The sequence below is a fragment of the Desmodus rotundus genome, chromosome 3 (genome assembly GCF_022682495.2).
Source record: "Desmodus rotundus isolate HL8 chromosome 3, HLdesRot8A.1, whole genome shotgun sequence".
Taxonomy (NCBI): Eukaryota; Metazoa; Chordata; class Mammalia; order Chiroptera; family Phyllostomidae; genus Desmodus; species Desmodus rotundus.
Window position 1 is genome coordinate 128,513,015 of NC_071389.1, and position 22,546 is coordinate 128,535,560.

The following is a 22,546-nucleotide window of genomic DNA, read 5'->3' on the forward strand; positions in this document are numbered from 1 at the left end:
ATTCTACTAGGCACTGAGAATAATTTAGTGAGTAAAACATAATTTGTTATTAACCTTAGAGAGTTCAAAGTCTGATATTGAGTATTTTTATTTCTATATTGAGTATTAGTAATGAAAGAGAGATAATTGGTTAAATGTAACCCTTGTATAGTAATACACCATATGCAATTATTATTTTTTGTTCCATTGGTATTTATTACAAGTTTTAATTTATCTTCTTTAATTAAAAAGCATAAATTAGCACATCATGTTGTTTGCATCAAATTATGCAGTTGAGTTCTTGGATTATTTTTGATTCACAATTACAATTTTAGATATTTAGATATTTCCTAAAGTGCCGGAGTTTTAGATATTTCCTAAGTGCCTCCTAAGTGCCAGGCTCTCTGCTGGCAGCAAGGGATGCGGCGATGAAGCAGGCGATCGCAACTCTCTTGGATCTGATGACAGACAAAAAGTTCCTTAAATAATCACACACAGTAATTTGATTTCCTGCTTTACATATCTTGAAAGGAGAAGCGTGAGAGATATCGAAAGGTGTAATTGGTAAACGTAACCCACCCTAGGCTGTAGGGTGGGAGTGTGGATCAAGAAGGTCTTCCTTAAAGCAAAACACTGAAGCTGCACCTTGAGTGTTTGTTCGCTGGAGAGAACAAGAGAGAACCTGATGAGAAGAATCACTGGTTACCACTTCTCTGCTGTAAGATTTTTCACTTGTGTTGAGTTTCCCAGAGAGGCAGCTGGCACCTTGTTATTAGGTATGCTAAATTTTTTTTAAGGTTTTTAAATTAATGTATTTGAGTACAATAACTCAATCACTTTAGCCAATGGCCACTGAGATCTGTAATAACTTTTTTTTTAATTTTAATTTTTTATTGTTATTCAGTTACAGTTCTGTGGCTTTTCTCCCCATCCCTCCACCCCACCCCAGCCAAACCCCCGTCCCTCCCCACTTCCACCCTCCCCCTTGATTTTGTCCACGTGTCCTTTATAGTAGTTCCTGTAATCCCCTCTCCTCACTGTCCCCTCCCCCCTGTCTGTTGTTAGATTGTTCTTAACTTCAATGTCTCTGGTTATATTTTGTTTGCTTTTTTTTAATTTATTTATTATGTTCCAGTTAAAGGTGAGATCATATGGTATTTGTCCTTCACCACCTGGCTTATTTCACTTAGCATAATGCTTTCCAGTTCCATCCATGCTGTTGCAAAGGGTATAAGCTCCTTCTTTCTCTCTGCTGCGTAGAATTCCATTGTGTAAATATACCATAGTTTTTTTATCCACTCATTTGCTGATGGGCACTTCGGTTGCTTCCAGTACTTGGCTATTGTAAATTGTGCTGCTATGAACATTGGGGTGCACAGGTTCTTTTGGATTGGTGTTTCAAGGTTATTTGGGTATAATCTCAGCAGCGGAATTGCTGGGTCAAAGGGCAGTTCCATTTTTAGTTTTCTGCGGAAATTCCATATTGTTTTCCACAGTGGCCTCACCAGTCTGCATTCCCACCAACAGTGTACTAGGGTTCCCTTTTCTCCGCATCCTCTCCAACATTTGTTTGTGGATTTGTTTATGTTGGCCACTCTGACTGGTGTGAGATGGTACCTCATTGTGGTTTTAATTTGCATCTCTCTGATGGCTAGTGATGCTGAGCATCTTTTCATATGTCTCTGGGCCCTCTGTATGTCTTCCTTGGAGAGGTGTCTGTTCAAGTCCTTTGCCCATTTTTTAATTGGGTTGTTAGTCTTCCTGGAGTGCAGTCATGAGAGTTCTTTATATATTTTGGAGATCAGGCCCTTGTCTGAGGTATCATTAGCAAATATGTTTTCCCATACTGTTGGTTCTCTTTGTAATTTGGTGCTGTTTTCTTTAGCCATGCAGAAGCTTTTTATTTTGATGAGGTCCCATTTGTTTATTCTTTCCTTTATGTCCCTTGCTTTAGGGGATGTGTCTGTGAGGATGTTGCTGCGTGGAATGTCTGAGATTTTCCTGCCAATGTTTTCCTCTAGGACTTTTATGGTGTTACGACTCATATTTAAGTCTTTTATCCATCTTGAGTTTATTTTCATGTATGGTGTAAGTTGGTGATCGAGTTTCATTTTTTTACACGTAGCTGTCCAGATCTCCCAACACCATCTGTTGAAGAGGCTGTTTTTGCTCCATTTTATGCACCTGCCTCCTTTGTCAAATATTAATTGACCGTAAAGACTTGAGTTTATTTCTGGGCTCTCTGTTCTGTTCCATTGGTCTATGTGCCTGTTTTTATGCCAGTACCAGGCTGTTTTGATTACCGTGGCCTTGTAATACAGTTTGATATCAGGTATTGTGATCCCTCCTGCTTTGTTCTTCTTTCTCAAAATTGCTGCAGCTATTCGGGGTCGTTTATTGTTCCATATACATTTCTGAAATGTTTGTTCTATATCTGTGAAATATGTCATGGGTACTCTAATAGGGATTGCATTGAATCTATAAATTGCTTTGGGTAGTATGGCCATTTTGATGATGTTAATTCTTCCAATCCATGAGCGTGGTACATGCTTCCATTTGTTTGTGTCTTCCTTCATTTCTTTCTTCAGTGTTGTGTAGTTTTCTGAGTACAGGTCTTTTACCTCCTTGGTTAGGTTGATTCCTAGGTACTTTATTTTTCTTGTTGCTATATCGAATGGGATTTTTTTCCTGATTTCTGTTTCTGCAGTTTCATTGTTGGTGTACAGGAATGCCTTTGATTTCTGAGTATTGACTTTGTATCCAGCTGTTTTGCCAAATTCATTTATTAGGTCGAGTAGTTTTTTGGTGGAGTCTATAGCATTTTCCATATACACTATCATGTCATCTGCAAACAATGACAGTTCCATTTCCTCCTTTCCAATTTGGATGCCTTTTATTGCTTTTTCTTGTCGGATTGCTGTGGCTAGGACATCCAATACTATGTTGAATAGGAGTGGTGAGAGAGGGCATCCTTGTCTTGTTCCTGATCTTAGTGGGAAAGCTCTAAGTTTTTGTCCATTGAGTGTGATGTTGGCTGTAGGTCTCTCATATATGGCCTTGATTATGTTGAGGAATGCTCCCTCTATTCCCACTTTGCTGAGTGTTTTTATCAGAAATGGGTGCTGTATCTTATCAAATGCTTTTTCCGCATCTATTGACATGATCATGTGATTTTTGTCTTTGCTGTTGTTGATGTGATGTATTATGTTTATTGATTTGCGAATATTGTACCATCCTTGCATCCCTGGGATGAATCCCACTTGGTCATGGTGGATGATCTTTTTAATGTATTGCTGGATGCGGTTTGCCAATATTTTGTTGAGAATTTTAGTGTCTATGTTCATCAGCGATATTGGCCTGAAGTTTTCTTTCTTCTTTGTGTCTTTATCTGGTTTGGGGATTAGGATGATGCTGGCTTCATAAAAACAGTTTGGGAGTCTTCCATCAGTTTTGATTTTTTTGAATAGTCTGTGAAGGATAGGGGTTAGCTCTTCCATAAATGCTTTGTAGAATTCTCCTGTGAAACCATCTGGTCCAGGGCTTTTGTGTGTTGGGAGTTTATTGATGACTGCTTCAATTTTGTCTGCTGTTATTGGTCTGTTCAGGTTTTCTGCTTCTTCTTCCTTCAGTTTTGGAAGATTATATTTTTCTAGAAATGTGTCCATTTCACCTAGGTTTTCAAATTTCTTGGCATACAGTTCTTCGTAGTAATTTCTTACAATCCTTTGTATTTCTGTGGTATCAGTTGTAATCTCTCCTCTTTCATTTCTAATTGTGTTTATTTGGATCCTCTCTCTTTTTTTCTTGATGAGCCTACTTAAAGGCTTGTCGATTTTGTTTATCTTTTCAAAGAACCAGCTCCTGGATTCATTGATCCTTAGAATTATGCTTTTAGTCTCTATGTCATTTAACTCTGCTCTGATCTTGGTTATTTCCTTCCTTCTGCTTGCTCTGGGCTGTCTTTGTTGTTGTTCCTCGAGTTCTTGTAGGCGTAGGGTAAGTTGTTTGTTTGAAATGTTTCTATCTTTTTAAGGTAGGCATGTATTGCTATGAACTTCCCTCTCAGGACTGCCTTTGCTGTGTCCCATAGGTTTTGGGTTGTTGTGAGTTTGTTTTCATTTGTTTCCAGGAAGTTTTTGATTTCTTCCCTAATCTCGTTCTTGACCCATTCATTGTTTAATAGCATGCTATTCAGTCTCCATGATTTTGAGTGTTTTGGGTTTTGTCCTTTGGGGTTGGTTTCTAGTTTCAGTCAGAGAAAATGCTTGGTATGATTTCAATTTTCTTGAATTTGTTGAGGCTTGCTTTATGTCCTATCATGTGGTCTATCTTTGAAAAAGTTCCATGGACACTTGAAAAGAATGTGTATTTTGCTTCTTTGGGATGAAAAGCTCTATATATATCAGTTAAGTCCATTTCATCTAGGGTATTGTTAAGTGACACAATATCTTTCTTGATATTTTGTTTGGAGACCTGTCCATTTTTGACAGTGGGGTGTTAAAATCCCCTACTATAATTGTGTTGCTGTCAATATCTTTCTTGAAGTCCTCCAAGATTTTCTTTATGTATTTGGGTGCTCCTATGTTGGGTGCATATACATTTACAATGTTTATGTCTTCTTGGTGGATTCTTCCTTTGAGTATTATGAAGTGACCTTCTGGGTCTCTCTTTATGGCCCTTCTTTGGAAGTCTATTTTGTCTGATATGAGTATTGCTACCCCTGCTTTTTTTTCCTGTCCGTTTGCCTGGAAAATTTGTTTCCAGCCTTTCACTTTCAGTCTGTGCAAGTCTTTTGTCCTGAGATGGGTCTCTTGTAGGCAGCATATGTGTGGGTCATGTTTTCTTATCCATTCAGCTATTCTATGTCTTTTGATTGGAGCATTTAATCCACTTACGTTTAAGGTTATTATCAATAGGTAATTATTCATTGCCATTTTTTCCTGCCTGTGTTCCTCTCTCTTTCTCTTTTCCTTCCTTTCCTTAAAGCAGTCCCTTTAGCATCTCTTGCAGAGCTGGTTTGGTGGAAGTGTATTCTTTTAGACTTCTTTTGTCTGGGAAACTCTTTATTTGGCCTTCTGTCTTGATTGAGAGCCTTGCTGGGTAAAGTAGTGTTGGTTGGAGGCCTCCGGTTCTCATTACTTGGAATATTTTTTGCCATACTGTTCTGGCTTGGAGCATTTCCATTGAGAAGTCAGTTGCTAACCTTATTGGGGCTCCCTTGTATGTTACTTCCTTTTTCTCCCTTGCTGACTTTAAAATCCTCTCTTTGTCTTGGAAATTTGCCATTTTAACTATGATGTGTCTTGCAGTGGGCCTCTTTGGGTTCCTCTTGCTTGGGATTCTCTGTGTTTCCTGGATTTGGGCGACTTTTTCTCTCATCATATTAGGAAATTTTCCATCATTACTTTTTCAAACAGGTTTTCTATCCCTTGCTCTTCTTCTTCTCCTTCTGGTATTCCTATTATACGGATATTGTTACGTTTCATATTGTCCTGCATTTCCCTTAATCCCTCTTCATTCTTTCTGAGCCTGTTTTCCTTTTCTTGCTCTTTCTGGGTGTTTTTTTCTACTTCGTCCTCCAGCTCGCTGATCCGATCCTCTGCTTCATCAAGTCTGCTTTTCATTCCTTCTACTGTGTTCTTCAATTCAGAAATTGTATTCTTCATTTCCTCTTGGCCCTTGTTGATAGTTTCTATTTCCTTTTTCATGTTGATATAGTTTGCAGTGAGTTCATTGTAGTTTCCCTGTAGTTTCTGGTAGTTCTCTTTGAGCTCAGTGAGCTCATTGAGCTTCCTGATAACCATTGCTTTGAACTCAGTATCTGATAGTTGAGTTGCCTCTTTTTTAGTTAGCATTCTTTCTGAGGCTTCCTCCTTTCCTTTCATTTGGGGATTGTTTCTTTGTCTTCCCATTGTTTGTGAGACTCTTCTTGTTAGCCTCTTCTTCTTAAATTGATCTATTCTGACTCCCTGGGTTTATGGTGTGAACTTCTATGGTAGAATGCCAATGGGATTTAGTGGTGCTGTCTCCTTAATCTCCTGTGCTCACTGGTCTTGAGCTGACGTTTATGGGTGTAACACGGTCTAATTCTGGTCTTTTCAGCACTCCAGGTTTTGTTGTCTCGCTGTCAGATCTTTCAATGTCCTCTATCTTTGGTCTCCGATCTTCATATATGCTGGAATACCGTTGGCTGTTCGCTCTGCTCCTCAGATAAGCTAGGTATTTCACTGGTGTTGAGGGGAAGTGGACTCCGTTCCCACCTATCTCGCCGCCATCTTCCTAGAATCTAGGTATGCTAAATTAATCGAACATCACAATATAAAGAGAAAAGATTTGTTTTACATGCAAAACTCAGATGGAGAGAAGAGCATTTTGTTATATGTTATGAACCATTATAATATTTCTATGTGTCCTTGACTTATTTATTGTGGCTTATTACTTCAATTCAAAATGATATAAATTGTAATTCACCGTTGTAAAAGGACTTTATGGGGGCAATAAACCTGAAAATGTTCTTGGAGACTGACATAAGTTTCAGGTAAACATTAGTTAAAGTTAATAAATTTGCCATTTATGGTATTGTTTATTGACAGGCTAATAGAGGTCACGGAGATGGTCTTTATTCTATGTGTTATTAGGTCTACAACAATAGAAGCAAGAATCAAAATAAATATACTGATAATGATAGGAACAGCTTCAAAACTTTCCAACTGTTTCTGAGTGATTTGGTCCAATTGAATGAGTCCTGAGGATCAAAATCCCTATTTCTCATAAATTTTCAGCAGATATTTTAAATCTGGATGAAATTCATCCAGACAACTCAGACCGTTATTAAAACTAGCTGGTTAGCATTTTAGACTCATCAAAATACCAGAATATTGTGCATTGCTGATACTTTTAATGAAAAATGCCTGAGCCAGCACAATCCCTTTGAGTCAAATTAATTGTAAAACTTTTCTAGTTTTCAGCCCAGCTGTCTGCATAATTGCCCGTTGGCAAACATAACTTTATCAGTTTCTTAGAAAATTTTGGCCATTAAAACCCAAGGGAAAAAAGTCATTTTTTACAGTCATATTTATGTTGACTTTAAAAAATACTGAAGTGAAATGTCAGCTGCTTTTTCTCTGTGAGCCCTTAATGGTTTCACACACATGCTGACTGACCCGTTCTTGTGTTTTCCTCACATTTTTGGTGATTCAGTTTCTTACTCCCAAAATATTTTCCCATTTCTTTTCTTTTCTTGAATAGTTCCTGCTGCTTATATGAATGATGACTGAAGTAGATTATTTAATAGCCATGGGATTTTAAAATACCTTAAAAAAAAAAACCTTTCTGGCCCTGGCTAGTGTTGCTCAGTGGGTTGAATGCTGGCCTGCAAACCAAAAGGTTGCCAGTTCGATTCCCAGTCAGAGCACATGCTTGGGTTGTGGGCTAGGTCCCCAGTTGCGGGCATGTGAGAGGCAACCACACTTTGATGTTCTTCTCCCTCCCTTCCCCTCTCCCTGAAAATAAATAAATAAAATCTTTAAAAAACCCACAAAAACCTCTGATACCTGTCCATTGAACTCCCGGAAGCCATAGTTGTAAAGGGCACATTTGGATGTCTGATCAGGCAGTTGTATTGGATAGCCGGCGGTCTTTCCACATTACAAGGCAATGTTTTTTAAGGCTACTTCAGTTCAATACAACAGACCAAAATGTGACCATTGAAACAAAAATTGAATTTAGTAAAAGGATGTCTGGTAACTCGCGTCGCAGAAAAAACAGCGGAAATTCCAGGCTTTGGAAAAGAAAGGGCCACAGGCGCTCTGGGCTTTGTGTAGCTGCAACTCACGCCCCGTGCTCTGGCATCTCATTTCAGGGAGAATCGGCTCAGCTTGTCTTTGGTCAGTCCTCCAGCTGTGGTTGGGGAAAGGCCAGGGCACTCATGTGCAAAGAGTTGCTTTGAAAGTGGTAGTGGGTGTGCGATGGCCAGAAGAAAGTGGAATGGTACAGGGGAGGCGAAAACAGTAGCCTTCTGCTCTGCTTTTGGGCTTAAACTCTCTTTAAAAAGTGTCCTTTTCTATAAAGTGGGGATAATACTATTGCGTGCTGTCTCACAGGTCGGTAACAGCAGGTAAACTCAGAGCACTTAGAACACTGTGGAGCAGCCAGTAAGCACTCCCTGTCATCATTATCTGTGTTACAAATGAGGACAGGCCCTATGGTTTGGAGGCGTGTAACCTGCCCAGGGTCACACTTTAGAGGGATGAGCTGGCATTCACACCAGATTCCAATGCTGTGTCTCATTACAGAGCATTCAGTCTTAAGTTCAGCTTTCTCTTTATTGTAGTACTTAACTCTCTTCCCAGTGCCTAACAGCTCTCACTTTAAAGAAAAGTTTGAATTCTGATTCTTGACATCTTACAATCTTAAATCTTAACATTTTTTCCAGATAACATATATTGTACTTTATTAAATCTTTACAATCCATTTCAGGCCAGTAATGTAATCCCCATTTTCTGAAGATGGTGAAAATACAGCTCAGGCAAGTTAAATATTGTGTCAGAGTTCACAGGGCAAGGAAGGGCAGCCGCTGAGCTTTAACTCAGTTTTGCCTGATTCTGGAGCTTTGCTCCTCTGATTGAACTTTTCCATCTTGGATAGCAGAACAGTGTGACAGATATCTTCCCCTACCCTGAACAAGAACAATCTAAGTATTTTAAAAATATATCAGTGTAAAAAGAACATATATAACCAGCATGTAGTGAAACTAGGGAAGCTTCTAAAACAAAGTGGTATTTGCATATGTTTTGAAACTTCCAGGGAATATTCTAGACCTTCCAACATCCTAATATGATCACCCTAATATGAGGTGTTATACTGACTAAAAATATTTCCATTTTACAGCTAAGAGTACTTCACATACTAATTTCAATACTTCCTCCGAATTCCGTAGCTTATAGGTGATGGAGCCAAACCAGCAGGCTCTGTGAGGAGAAATTCAATGACTGAATTTATTTACCACTTTAAGAGGGCACTCAGTAAAGAAGTTCTGCAGTTACTTTCTTCTCTCTTTTCAATAGCAGCAAAGATGTAATCAGTGAACAGGAGCAATTGAAAGCCGAGCTATAACACCAAAAACAACGTAGGTCTGGGATACTAAGGAAGAAATGCATGCCATCAAAAGGCACCCGAATCCATGGTCCTGATGCCTTGCAATAAAAGGCTTGGAACCAATCCTGGAGTCAAAAATATCATAATTGCTGTTTTAATTTTATTCATTGATAAGAGAGATAAAGAGGGAGGAAGAGAGAGAGAAAGAACGAGAGAGATGTCAATTTGTTGTTCCACTTATTTATGCATTCATTGGTTGATTTCTGTGTATGCCCTGACCTGGGACCAAATCCACAAGCTTGGTGGATAGGGACAGTGCTGTAACCAGCTAAGCTACCTAGCCAGGGCCTCATTGGTTTTAGAAAAGGATAAAGGGTAAATCTAAGGAAGGGCTAGGAAAGAGTCAATGTTATGTCCATTTTTGATAAGAATGTGGTTTGTGAAATTACAGGCTGCTCAGTGTACCGTCCCGTACATCTGTAGTGGCTGGCAGAATAGTAGAGCTCATCATCAAGCTGTCAGTGCTTGCGGATCACAAATACTGTAATTACCGTGAGTCTGTGAAGTGAAGGCAATGGTAAATGTGTCTGTTTTTTAAATAAACGAGTTAGGGGTGGGGTGGAGGGAAGGGGAGAAAAGGCATACAACTGTAATTGAATAACAATAAAATAAAAAATATATATATATACAACAAGCATCATAAAAATGAATAAATAAATAAGAGTTAGATCTTATACAGGGAATATCCATTGCATTAGCATTTTCCAAAGTGTGTTCAGGTGGATGTTCATAGTATTAATGTCTGAAAAGATTACATAGTCAAATAAATATAAAAGGTGAAACAGGTTTTGTTTTTTGTCTTTCCTTTTTTTTTTTTTTTAACTACAGAACTGCTCAAGCCTTTAATCTTGCTGATTTTCAAGGAGGGTTATAGAATGCAGCATTACTGAAACTAACCTGGCAGTGATTATTCAGGAACTTATGTTCCGAATTTGCAAAATGCTTAAGTAGAATTATTTAAGCACCTACTTTGGACTCATAAGCTGTTTAAGGGCAAAGGCTGCCCGTTTCCTTCCCTATCACTGGTCCCTACCATAGTGCCTGATAACACACAGGGTGATCTGGGTGTTTGAGACTGAGTGAATAAACGATTAAATATTGGGCTGAATCTTAAAGAAAATGATAGACCACTTAATATCTTGAGGATATGATCTAATGTATATTTGAAAAGAGGAGACTGACTCAAAACCAATTTAAAATTATTCTGGCTTTTTTAACCTTTTTTTTGAGAGAGGAAGTCCCTATTTTTAATTGGATTTCACAATAAAATTTAAACAAATTGAAATTAATAAATTTCTTGAATTATCTTGTGTTGGAAATATTTTCACAACAAAATTTTATCTGCTTTCACCAGTAGTTCCTCTGCCCATTTGCCGTCCCTGCTCCTCCCCCTCTCTGGCGGAGTGTTTCCGGAGTGCGCACAGTGGTATACTTCCACCAGCAATATATGAGAGTTCCAGCTTTCCGTGTCCTCAACAAGCTTAGATTTGTCCGTCTTTTTTATTGTAGTCATTCTCCTGGGAGTAATTGTATCTCATTGTGGTTTTAATTTGCATTTGATAATGACAAATGATGATGAAGTGCTTTTTGTACTTTTAGCCATTCATCTATTGTCTTTGATGCAATGTATATTCATATCTTTTGTCACTTTTGTTTTTTTATTGAGTTGTTAGAGCTCTTTATATGCTGTAGATCAGGGGTGTCAAACTTATTTTCACTGGGGCCACATCAGCCTTGTGGTTGCCTTCAAAGGGCCGAAATAACTTTAGGACTGTATAAATGTAACTACTCCTTAACTGTTAAGGAGTTGAAATTACATTCGGCCCCTTGAAGGCCACTGCAAGGTTGATGTGGCCCCCGGTGAAAATGAGCTTGACACCCCTGCTGTAGATAGAACACCTTTAGTAGATGCCTGAGTTGCAAATGTTTTCGCGGTATTTTTGGTGAGAAGGCCTTTTAGTTTTTGGTGAGAAACCATAGTGTTTCGTGGTAACACTGATTTTTTTCTGACTTTTTTTTTGGAGTGAAAGCTTTTTAAATCTGCTGAAGTTCAATGTAACAATTTGTTTGTTTGATGGATCATTCCTTTGATATAACATGTGAGAAATCTTTGCCTAACCCAAAAGTCAGGGCTTTTCTTTTACATTTTTAATTCCTTTCTCCCGTTTCCTTTAGATATTATATAGTTTCAGTTTCTATATTCAGATACACCATCCATTTTGAGTTTGTCTTTGTAAATGGTGTGAGTTTAGATTCTAAATTTATTTTTTCATATAAGTATCTGATCCTCGCAATATCATTTATTGAAAAGGCTTTCCTTTCCCCCTTGTTGCCTTGGCACCATTATCAAAAATCAGTTGACATAATTAGAGGGTACATTTCAAGAGTATGTATTGTGTTCCATTGATAATTATATTTATTTTTTGAAGATAGTATGCGGTCATGATTACTGTAGCGCTATATTAACCTTTAATGTCAGGTCATATAAATTCTTCAAATTTGATGTTCTTTTAAAAAATTATTCTAACTATTCTAGGTTCTTTGCCTTTCCATATAAAATTTAGGATTAGCTTGTCAATTTCTACAATAATAATTGCTGGGGTTTTGATATAGATTCTGTTGAATTTGTAGATTAGTTGGAGAATTGCCATCTTAATAACATTGAGTCTTCCAGTCCATGAATATGGCATATCTCACCTTCTTTAGGTCTTTTAAAATTTTCCTCAGCAATGCTTTATATACTTTATAATGCTTTATAATGCTTTAGTATTCAGTTTAGAGGTTTTGCACTTCTATTAAGTTTATTCCTAAATATTTTATTTTTAATGCTATTTTGAAATGTTTTCTTAATTACATTTTTAGATTGTTCATTGTATGTAAATACAGTTGATTTTTTTATATTGATCATGTATCCTACATGTATGTATTAATTCTAGTAGATTTTTTTTCAGTAGTACATTTAGGGTCTTTAAAAAGATACCGCAATCTGAATGCCTCCCAGAAATAGTTTCTGCTACCCAGGAGCAGATACTCATGTCTAGCACATAAGTGAATGTTTAATACATGCATGTTGAATGATGGAATAGATTTTTGCATATATTTCTCCAAATTAGTATGCTTTTTCTAACTGTAATTAATAGGTAATTTAGCTCTACAAATTGAAACTTTACACATAGACTTGATAATTATGTATTTTAATTTCATTACAATTAAATTGCAATGCTTTATTCTTTAGACTATAGAGACAATGTGGGAGGAAAAGAGAAAACAACAGGACAAGTTGGCGGTAAAATAGATTTATTTTATCCAAGAGCATTTTAGTGAGCCGATTAACATTTTTCTTTTTTCTTTTTCAAAGGATAAGCATTTTAAGCGAATGTGTGATCAATACCACATGCATTAAGTATGCATTCCCTACAGTCAGTCTTTGATTTCATGAAAGAAAAATGCTTATGCTTTATCATGTTTATTGCATAATTTGCAATTTACAGCAACAATGCAGCTATTTAATTTTTCCTTAAATTTAGTAAATTACACTCTTTAAGAATACATATAGTACAAATCTTTTTTTATTTACTTAAATGTTCTTTTTTAACTTATAGTCTGAGCCATTTTAAACATCTCACATTTTATAAGGATGGTTTTTCCTTTATGATTTTGAGTGAAGTTTTAACTATATAAAACCCAAACACCTGTTTTTTCCCACAGTATTAACTGGTGTAATGATAAAAACATGCATTATAATCTGACTAGTATGTGAGATGCATGTGTCAAAACATACCTGTCTTTTCAAGTGAAGACAGGTTTATGGAGTTTTCCGTTATTCTGTTCTGAAACTATCAGTTTGGAAATTAAGGTCACAAAGAAAAAAGCAAACACAAACAAATAGATGCAGCATACAAAGCTAACTTTTACAACTACAAATAAGGATTACTGTATGTGTGAAAATACATTTCTTTCAGATGTGTGGGGGTGACCCCACACCGTGAATGTGGGGTGTACTTGCATACCTGTGCCTGCACTCAGTAGCACGTATGGTTTAATATCGTACCCAAAGTACATAATCACCATGAACTTGCTTTTTCCTAATACTCCACGTTACTTCCCAAACGGCCCATCCCTCCTGACCAGCTGCATCACCTCTTTGTTACCCCTGCCCCCAGGCACAGCTGTAAGCGGTGGCTAAAAGCCAGGACTCCAACTGTATCACCTCGGTTCACACATCTTAACTGCCTGTGCATGCACTTTCATTTGTTTAGGTTAAAAAGCAAAAGTCAAAAAGCACGCTAGAATCTTGTTAACCTGTGTCGGTTCTTCTCTGATAACTCGTTATCTTTTACACCACGAGTGAGTATTGAGCGACAGTCCCTGCCCGCTCGGCCGTGCTCCGCCCTGCTTAAGAGCCAGGGTTTCTGTCGGCACCTCTGGAGCAGGGACACTTGCCCGCTATGGGTGGGTGGTGGACCCTCTCGAGAATCTGTGGAAGAATCCGCGAAAGCCCTGGTCCTTCTCCTCTGGAACAAAGCATGTAGGCACATATGCAGATAACATGTGTGTACAGCACTCCCCCTTTATTCACGGTTTCAGTCACCACAGTCAACCCCGGTCTGAAAATATTAAATGGAAATACTGTTTCACGAATAAACAATTTGTAAGTTTTAAATCGCACATTCTCCTGAGTAGCATGATGGAATCTTGCACTCTCCCGCGCTGTCCCATCCAGTATGTGAATCATCCTTTTTTCCCAGCGTACCCCCACTGTGCACACTCCCTTCCTGGTTCCTAGCAGCCATCCTGCTTGTCGCATCAGCTGTGGACTCCATGGCATCACAGTGCTTGTGTTAAAGTAGCCGTTAATTACTTACTAATGGCCCCAAAGCACAAGAGTAGTGATGCTGGCAATTTGGATATGCCCAAGAGAAGCTGTAAAGTGCTTCCTTTAAATAAAAAAGGTTTGTATGTATAGGAGGAAAAAAACCCATATTCTGTATAGAGTTTGGTACTATCCATGGTTTCAGGCATCCTTTGGGGGTCTTGGAACATATTCCCGGGCAGATAAGGGGGGACTTCTGTAGCTCCTCTATGGCACTGGATCCCCTAGAATTCAATCAATTATATTACACACTGCATAATATAATTCGTGCTTCTTTAAGAAAGCCAAGGTTAGTATTTCTGTGTAAATCACAGATAATTATTATAAGCCCACAATTTCTTGTATTCAGTCAGCATCACAGAAACCCTGTTGCTTCTGTTTTACAGTTTTAGTGCTACGGACCAAATCATTTTGGGCCTTGTGGCATTATTTCCTATTATAGTTTTTGTGTGAGGATTAACACTTTTTGAAAAGTTAAATATATCATTCTGAACACAAAGACCAATCTTCTGAATCTGAGGATAATAATGTTTATTCTTTTCTGTCAGGAAGTTGTGCAGAAGTCTCCATTATTTATCAAATGTCCCAGTATCTTGGGAAGATAAAGACTGTAGAGCTGACATATACTTAAAATATTTTATATTCTGAAATTAAATTATAAAGTAAATATTACCCGTTAAACATCTGCATGCTAGGCTTTTATACTTGGCCCATTATTGATATAACTTCATTTATCCTCATAAAACCCTAACAGTACTTCCTTCATCTTTTGGTTTGATGTGAGAAAAATGCTACAGACTGGGCAGCTTAAACAGCAAATACTTATTTCTCACAGTTCTGAAGGCTGGGAAGTCCAAGATCAAGGCACTAGCAGACTCGGTGTCCAGTGAAGACAAACTTCCTGGTTCGTACACAGCCTTCTTCTTGCTGTGTCCTCACATGGCAGAAGGGACAGGAGAGTTCTCCGGGGTCCCTTTTATAAGGGCACTGCTTCCACTCATGAGGCCTCCTCTTTTAGGACCTAATGGTCTCTCAAAGGTCTCCCCTCTTATACCATCACATTGAGGATTAGGTTTTAACATATTTATTGAAGGGGATACACAAATATTCAGTAAGTAGGTACACATTGTTAATCTTATTTTACAGTTGCAGGGTGGTTGTTGAGGAAGGGATCCCTGTCAGTTTATCCGACTCTTCAGCCTCTGATCCTAACCATTCCACAGTAAGTTAAAATAATTTGCTTAGCCCTGGCTGGTGTGGCTCAGTGGATTGAGCACTGGCCTGCAAACCAAAGGGTCACCAGTTCAATTCCCAGTCAGGGGACATGCTTGGATTTCGGGCCACGTCCCCAGTAGGGGGTGCACGAGAGGCAACTACATATTGATGTTTCTCTCCATCTCTTTCTCTTTCCCTTCCTCTCTCTATAAAAGTATAAGTAAATAAAAAAATCTTAAAGGAATAGTTTGCTTAGAATTACCAGAGAAATGTTACTTTGATAATTTTTCACATTAGAAAATAAATACACATTGTATGACACCTCAAAATCTTTACACATTTCATTTTAATTAATTTGTTAAAGAAATACTTATCTAGTGCTTAGGATGAACTCTTCTTACTTGACAGATGGGAAAACTTGAGGAATCTATGAGTTTATTGCTTATTAATCTTAACTTATGAGTATATGTACAATATTTTTCTAGTGATCTCCTCTGTTTTTAAATTCCATGCTAAACTCTTTCGGAGAATTCATGTCGACACACCCAGCCCCCAGTGGCTCCAGCCAACTGTGTGTTTAGGTTGTTATCTAGTCACCCATCTCTCCTGAGTCTTTCAAACCACCGGTCAAATGTTTTCAAATTATTGTAGACAGCGGTCCTCGGCTTGTGATTTTAAAAACTTCTCCTGTTAAGACAAGTGCCTTGTAAATAGCAGACAAATTCTTGTAGAATGAATGAGTAAATGAATGAATTTATAGTGGCTAGACTACAAAAAACATCAGAATTAAATGAAGAGATATAGTTGTTTAATCTGATGTGTGTTAAGTAAGAATCAATGTCCTGCCCTGGCTGGTGTGGCTCAGTGGTTGAGTGCTGGCCTGCAAACCAAAGGGTTGCCGGTTTGATTCCCAGTCAGGGCACATGCCTGGGTTGTGGGCCAGGTCCCCAGTAGGGGGTGCATGAGAGGCAGCCACATATTGACATTTCTCTCCCTCTCTTTCTCCCTCCCTTCCCCTCTCTAAAAAATAAAATCTTAAAAAAAAAATCAATGTCCTGAATATTGTCTATTAGGAAAAAAAATACTCCGCAGGAAAATGAGAGTTTCAAAATGAGAAGGATTTCAAAATGAGAAGGAATTCAAAGATTGCAGAACAATTGGCTTGGCTAACTCTAAATATTATGCTAAATGTTTTGAATTATGAATTAAATCTTCCCATTTAAAATGATGTATAATGCTTCTTTGAAGTTTATTCTATCTGGATTAAGTATTTTTATTTGATTCAGAATTCTGCTTTGATATTCATATCAGATTGGGAGATAGAATTTGAAAGACATTCTTGTAAGGTGGAATTAAATATACTATTGAACATTTTCTATGTTACTTATCATGGTAGATAGTAGTGGGTTTCTTTTTGAAGTAGATTGTTTTCTGGTGTTTCATATTCAATTTCTTAAAACTGCCCAAAAAAGTGAATGGTCACCTTAAAAATAAGGATATTCTCTAAATGAAGAATTTATTAAGCACAAATTATATGAAATAAAATGAATTATATGATACTGAACACTTAATTACTCAGAAATAAATACTTAAAGATTAATGTTTATGTAATTCAATAACAATAAATTTTTTTAAAAAAGATTAATGTTTAGAATGCAAAGAGGATTTATTGTCTGTATTTTTTAAAATTCATCAGTTCCATGCCCAAGTCCTAAAAATACATTCCTACTCATGGAGAATGTGAAGTGGGAATGCAAGGAATTTTGTGGGAAAGGAGCTACCACTTTTAGTCAGTGTGAAAGTGGATTTAAATATTTTTGTGACTATTTTGAAGGATAAAAAGAGAAGAAAATATGACTAAAGGCTTCCAAATAAAATGTGCTTTCATTTTGTTCCTCTTTTTTTTTCCTCACTTTTTAACAGTTGATATGCATTTGCACATTAATGGTTCTCAGCATTGTAGAAATTAGTAATTTTTACTAGTATTTGCTGGTATTTAGTAGCAATCAAGTATATTTTGCTAGTAAATTCTATTTAATTTTTTTCTCAACCTAATGAGTTAATCAGAAATATGAAGGGAATACCTTTGTTTTGTTTTGTTTCTATTCACCCTTTTTGTTGAATGCTGTTTCTCACAGTTTGATTGAAAAACTCCACTGACAGTGAATTTTGGTTTTACTGTTCATACATGTATTGAATTCAAATTTTACTCTTTTATAGTCAGATTGCTTTACAAGAGGCTCATACTCAGTGTGCTGTATGAATGATTCAATGGAGATTAATAGCTATTATAGTAATTTCTTATGTTTCATTAAAAGGGGTAGCACTAGTAAACACTAGTGATAACTGTTAAGATACTCTTTTAATATTATACCCAAAGTACAACACATTTTCAAGTTCCTACTTATAAGCATGGATTTTTTCTTAGTAAATAAGAAATATACAATCATTTATTGAACACCCATCCAAATAATCTGATTCACAAGTGATATCAAATTCATTTGAAAGTAAATATTTATTCCTGAATTTTTGTATGGTATGTTTGACTTTAACATTTTCTAAAATTTATCTACTTGAAAAAGAAATAAATGAAAGGGTGATTAAAAATCCTTTTCTCATGGGAAGAATTTTTAACAGGAAAGATTTTCTTTCTTAAATTGTGAAATATGTAGAAGAATTATAAGTAGCTTATGTTTCATTTCTATTTTTCTTCATATTATAATAGATTATGATCAATGCCCAATGTAACTGTGCTTTTTAAAGTGGTAATTGATGTTTTGTGCCATCACCTTATTGAAACACTTTATTGTGCCCAAATCACAAGAATTGGTTAGCATTTAGAATGTGAATATAGGTTTTCCTTTAAAATATTTACAGCTCCCTGTATTCTCAACACCTAATTTTAACTTCCAAATTAATAGCCCAGATCATGAGATGAATCATTATTTCCAAAGGGATCTTAAAATACTATTAAGAATGTCATAAAATGTGGTGCCATTCCGCAGTCACAGACGACCATAAAATCTATGTTTCTGCATAAATGTAAAACTGGCAAACTGATTTATGAGGTCTTCTTCATGTAGCAGTGGCCTTGTGCCATGTGATTTGGGTCATATTATCTAAAAAAGTTCATGATTGCTATGGTCTGAATGCATCCCTCTAAAATTCATACATTGAAACCTAACCACCAGAGGTACCTTTGGCAGGTGATTAGGTCATGAGGTTGGAGCTCTCATGAATGAGATTAATCATCTTCTAAAAAATGACCTCGAAAGATCTTTTGCCACTTTTACTATGTGAGGGTACAGAGAGAATCTGCATACCGGAAAAGGACCCTCATGTGACCGTGCTGGCACAGGGATCTCAAAATTCCAGCCTCTAGAATAGTGAGAAATGAATTCCTGTTGTTCATCAACTACCCAGTTGGTGGAATTTTGGTATAGCAGCCCAGACTAAAACAGTGGTATTAATTTGGGCTGCCTACATGGGCAAAGCTAATGTCATCTGTATTTCTCACTTTTAATTTCCACATTTTGAATCCCACACAAGCATTCTTTGGAAAATCTAGCTCAAGGTCAACAACCACATGGAGATAGTTTCACACGACATGAACATTTAGAATGCAGAGTATTTTTTAAATTATACATTCATTTAGGTCCATGCTTGATAATGAGGATGCACTGTTGACCAAGTCAGAACTGGCTTCTGTCCTCATAGAGCTGAACCTGTAGAGGGGAAGACAGATGAGTGTCAAATAATTAAACATTCACGTCAACTGTAATAAGTGCTACAGGAGGAGAACAGGTGTCGTGAACACATCTCACAGCGGGACCTGGATTTGATGGGTGGTCGAAGAAAGCATTCCTGGGGAAGCAGATTGTTACATTGGGACCAGAAGGATAGAGAAGAGGGTAAGTGCATTTTAGGCGAAGAGGGAGTACGTATGAAATATTGAGATATGCAGGGCTTATTTACACATATTAATTATTCAGGTAACAAACCAGATATGAAGAAATATGCATTGCTACATGACTCACCATTATTTTGATTTTCTTCCTGAATATCTGATTGTAATGGTCATAGCTCAGCCAGGGAGACAAATAGTAGGAGATGTAGATGAAGAGAGATTGTGGGGGGTAGGCAAGTCCGTAGGTAAATCCATGTGGCAGATTGTCACAGGCTGGAACTTTGGCCAGGAGCTGTCCAAAGGCAGAATTTCCCTCAGCTCTGCTTACAAGACATCGACAGAAAGGTCCACCCAGAATATCTAGTGTAATCCGCCTACATAAAGTCTCCTGATTGTGGATTTTAACCGTATCCACAATCTACCTTCACAGCAACACCTACATTAGTGTTTGATGAATAATGGGAACTCGAGTCTAGCCAGTGTGAGACTTAAGACTGACCAGCCTACCAATACAACTTACATTTTTCTAGTTTGCACATGTAATTTTTTGATTTAATCTTTGTTGTATTTTTTCCATTACCATTTACTCCCCCTTATGCTCCCCACCCCCAGCAATCACGACACAGTTGTCCACGTCCATGAGTCCTTTTTCCCTTTTTGCTCAATCCCTCCACACCCTCACCCCTGCCACTAGCTGTCATCTTTTGTCCATCTGTGAGTCTGTTCCCATTTTCCTTGTTAGTTCAGTGTGTTCATTAGATTCCACATCTGAGTGAAATCATATGGAGTTTGTCTTTTTCTGACTGGCTTATTTCACTTAGCATAATGTTCTCCAGGTCCATCCATGCTGTTGCAAAGGGTAAAACTTTCTTCTTTTTTATAGCTGAGTAGTCTTCCATTGTGTAAATGTCCCGTAGTTGTTTTATCCACTCGTCCTTTCAGGTAAACCTGAGCCTCTCCTATCGATAAAAATGTGCTGCTCACACTGCCTCTTTCTTCACCTATTTCTGCCTCTCTGATGGCACCCAGGTGTCTGGGGGTGAGTGTTCTGGGAAGGTTGTACCTTGTGAGGCCCGAGGTCACGGAAGGGGTGTAAGGCTCCCTCTCATGCTGGTCCTATGTGTATTAGGCTAGCTGGTGTTTGTGGCCGCTAGGTTCCTGCCCCTGAGATACCTGGTTAGTGCATGCTCTTCTATCCTGTGTGTTGACCCTTGCTGATGTTTCTGGACCCCTCACTTGCTGGTCATGTAGACCTCAAGATCTCTCTTTTATTCTCCACTTTGGCTCCTGGCCTGGAAGTTTCCATAGTCTGTGACTCACAAGGAGGGCTCAGTGGTAAACCCATTGATTCTTAAAACATCCACTTCACATGGGAAGCAGTTTCCAGCTGTTAAGTTTAAAGCTACCCAACGCCGGGCAGGACCACACCACCCTGGTGTCCCTGCTCCCCAGTGTGACAAAGGGAGGTGTCCTCCCACAGCCTCCTCTAGGCAGATGAACTATCGTTGCTATACCCCCAGCAGAGCCAACAAGCATGTCTTATTTTGGTTTTCATTTTTATTTTTCTTCCCATAACCCCCAGGCTTAGAAAGGAGTGGACTTTCTTTTCTTTTTGCAGAGCTCTTGTGTGGCTGCGAGCCTAACCTTTAATGTTGTCTGAAAGACACAGTTTAATATTGATCATGCTGCCCTTCACCAGTATGGATGGAGGGAAAAGGACATTTTTTTTCTTTTTCTTCCGGTACACTGTTTATTAGGAAAACTTAAGGGCTTCAGGGTGGGGTGAAGGTGGTGTGTATTTATGGCCAGGAGCAGGGGCAAGTGGGGAGTGTATTCTTTAAGCTTTGTTTAGAGTCCCAGAACTTAAATGTCAACTCTAGATAGAAATGATAATTAGATTTTAAAATGGTTTTTACAGTCATAAAAATTCCTAAACCAGCACAAATGGAACATGAAGCGTTTATGCCAGTGGTATGGATGGATTCCTAATGATCCATTTATCTTTTCAAGCCCATCCCCCCATTTAACCACAGGCATTGTCAGCATGAGTTATTGAAGAGAGGGGTTCAATTTGAGGCCAAGAAGTAAATTCATTTCTTCCACAAATGTTTATTGAGTGTATCTATACTATGAAATTTGAGTGTTAGTTTATACTTGTCTATTTAGCCATTACAAAGGCTTATTCTATGAAGAATTGAGGTATTTGAAAAAACAGAATTCCCCACCTTTCCTTACCTGAAGGAGCAGAGGCAGGGCTGACTCCGCAGGTGTGCTGAGGAGGGCCCACACTTGGTTTATGCTCTGCTGCTGCCATCCGAAAATGCTTCGGGTTTGAGTCAGGTCATCACGATTTTTTTTTGTGCTGGGCCCAGCAACTTGTGCAGCCAGTCGTGGGCAGAGGGACTTGCCTTCTGTTCCTGACGTCACGTACAGCACTTGGGCAAGTTACTTAACTAATCTAACCCTTCTTGCCTCATCTCTCAAATGGGATGTATCAGTGCCTACATCAGATTAATCAGGTGTGTTAATGGGGCTCTCCATTGCTCAGCTGTTAGCGACCATGCAGTAAACAGCAGCTGCCATGGCTCTTACTGATACATAAATGAATGTGTTTGTAGCCAAACTATTTTTTAGGTTTGAACAACCTACTGAAGTAGCAGATACATTTTGCTGTTCTAAAGTAAAATCAATAGAAAGTCATTTTGAAAAAAATTCCAAGCTATTACCCTAATACTGCCAGCCTCTTTATTTTATTAGTCACTGGCTAGTATTCTCACAGCAAGTAGACAGGATTCCGCCCCCCCCCCCCAATTTAAATTAAATTTGGAACATCTTTGCCTTCCCACTTTATGATTGCTCACTAGCATGACTTTCTGAAGGAGAGGTAGCAGGCTCTAATATTATGCCTCATTAGCATTGGTTTGCTGTTAAGAGCTTGACAGTTTAGCTTTCATTTTAAGGAATTAATATTTTATATAGATTTATAAATAAATTAAAACACAAAGTCCAATGAGTAAAAAGAATTGAGGTGATGCACAAATGGGAGTGGTAGATTGGGAGGAAGCAGTAGACGTAACACAGTAATACGATACATATCTTAAACATGTATAACCAACCTTATTTGAAAAAGGATTGGAGGCAGAATACCTCATCATTTAGCATACTAGGAGAATGGGTAAATAAACTTTTCTCATAACTAAAACTGAAGCAGTTATACTTGTAATGTTCGCTTTAAATTATTTTAAGGGATATTATTGTTTCCATGGAAATGTTAAGTATTATGATAGGCATCTGATTTAGAAAATAGAAATACTGCATATTGTGTTTCCTTTATTAATAATTCAAGGTCATCGCTATGAATGCCATGCCTGAACCATGTTTGCCCTTTGAGGTAGTTAAGGAAGTATAGGAGTCCT